General features: G+C 42.5%; 1 non-coding gene across 1 annotated transcript; it reads right to left on the bottom strand.

The window, feature by feature from the left end:
- Positions 1–632: 632 nt before the first annotated feature.
- On the bottom strand, positions 633–739 carry LOC120274292. Its single transcript, XR_005540822.1, has one exon. It is a non-coding gene; the product is annotated as a small nucleolar RNA R71 (small nucleolar RNA).
- Positions 740–2,134: the final 1,395 nt, after the last annotated feature.

Consider the following 2,134-nt stretch of genomic DNA (forward strand, 5'->3'; position numbering starts at 1 on the left):
ACTAGGACTTGGTTACTTTAGTCATTCACATTTTCATTTTCTATTTCCACTTCATACTTATCTCTTTCGCCATTCTTATTGTTTCTTTTCATTGATTTCAGCTACAGGTTATGACCCGAGGGAACCCATCGACATTGGTTGAAGAGGATCCTGAAATTGAGCGAAGAATTCATAGAAGGGGCAAGGAACCTGTGCAGTAACAGAATTTTCCAGCTGAAATAGAGGTTGAAGAATCTGAGAATATGGCAGAACAAGGGGGGCAACCAAGAACACTCTCAGATTTTGCTAGGCCTATAATCTGTGGGACACAATCGAGCATTGTTAGGCCACTGGTAGCAGCCTAGAATTTTGAGTTAAAGCCGGGTTTCAGTCAAATGGTTCAACAGTCCGCACAATTTAATGGATTATCGGATGAAGACCCAAACAATCATATTGAGAATTTCCTTGAAGTTTGTGATATGTTGAAGATCAATGGGGTTTCGGATGATGCAATTCATTTGAGGGCTTTTCCATTCTCATTAAAGGGGAGAGCCAAACAATGGCTCCATTCATTGCCAAGAGCCTCGATTACAACATGGAACGAAATGGCCGAGGCTTTCCTTGCAAGGTATTTTCCTCCGGGGAAATCGGCAAAACTTCGTAATGAGATATCATCATTTGTTCAAATGGAGCTTGAATCTTTATTTGAGACTTGGGAACGATTCAAGGACCTCTTGCGGAAGTCTCCACAACATGGGTTCCCCGAGTGGATGGTTATTCAATCATTTTACAATGTGTTGAACTCGAGTAGCAAACAACTTCTTGATGCCGTCCCAGGAGGAACATTGGGAAACAAGACTCCCGAAGAAGCCCAACAATTAATTGAGGAAATTGGTTTGAATAGCTACCAATGGAATGTAAGAGACAAGAAGAAAGTGGTCGGACTCCATGAGATCGACGCGGTTACATCCTTGGCAGCCCAAGTAGAAGCACTGAGCAAGAAATTGGACAATTTGACTTCATCAAGGGTAGCCACAATCACAAGATGTGATGGTTGTGGGAGCTCACATATGCCGTCGGATTATCCTATCCCGATTACAACTTCAGCCCCAAGTGAACAAGTAGATTTTGTGGGCAATTCGGGAAGAGGACAAGGTAATCCATATAGCAACACCTACAACCAAGGGTGGAGAAACCACCCAAATCTCTCATGGGGCAATCAAGGGCAACAAAAGACCACTGCCCCACCCAGATTTCAGCAAACACCTTCGATTCCGGAGAGAGTTTCAGAATTAGAAAGGGTTTTATCAAAGTTTATTCAATCAATCGACACAAGGTTCCAAAACATAGAGGCAACACTACGCAAACATACCGCTTCCTTACATAATTTGGAGAATCAAGTTGGACAAATAGCGAAGTTATTGGAGGAGAGACCTTTAGGGAACCTACCAAGTAACACCGAGACTAACCCAAAGGAGCAAGTGAAGGCGATCACTTTGAGAAGTGGTCGAGAGCTCCAAGAAGAGCTCACTGCTGTGAAAAATTATGAAATTCTTCAAGCTAAAACCGCCACTGGGAAGATTGCTGAATTTCCTCAAGAATCGACAAATGATAAGGTGCAAGATAACGAGAAGCGACCAGCTGCATCACTTCCTTCATATACTCCAAGGATCCCTTATCCGGCGCATTTGAAGAAAGACCAAGTTTATGCACAAAATAGGAAATTTCTGGATCTATTCAAACAGTTGCACATTAACATTCCTTTTGTAGAGGCGTTATCTCAAATGCCTCGTTATGCAAAGTTCTTGAAGGACCTCTTAACCAACGAGAGAAAGATGGAAGAAAGTGTGGCTGTAGTGTTAGAAGGGAATTGTTCGGCAATGCTTCAGAAAAATCTGCCAAACAAAATGAAAGATCCGGGATGCTTTATCATACCCTGTGCAATCAGAGATTTGGGGGAAGAAAAAGCTTTGGCCTATTCAGGAGCTAGTATTAATGTCATGCCGTACACTTTGTTTCAGAAATTGGGGTTAGGAGAGCCACGACCAACCCGCATGACTTTACAGCTGGCCGATCGCTCCGTTTGTCATCCTCGAGGTATAATTGAAGATGTTTTGGTAAAGGTTGACAAGTATATTTTTCCTGTAGATTTTGT

Source organism: Dioscorea cayenensis, chromosome 12, assembly GCF_009730915.1.
Source record: "Dioscorea cayenensis subsp. rotundata cultivar TDr96_F1 chromosome 12, TDr96_F1_v2_PseudoChromosome.rev07_lg8_w22 25.fasta, whole genome shotgun sequence".
NCBI classification, from domain to species: Eukaryota; Viridiplantae; Streptophyta; class Magnoliopsida; order Dioscoreales; family Dioscoreaceae; genus Dioscorea; species Dioscorea cayenensis.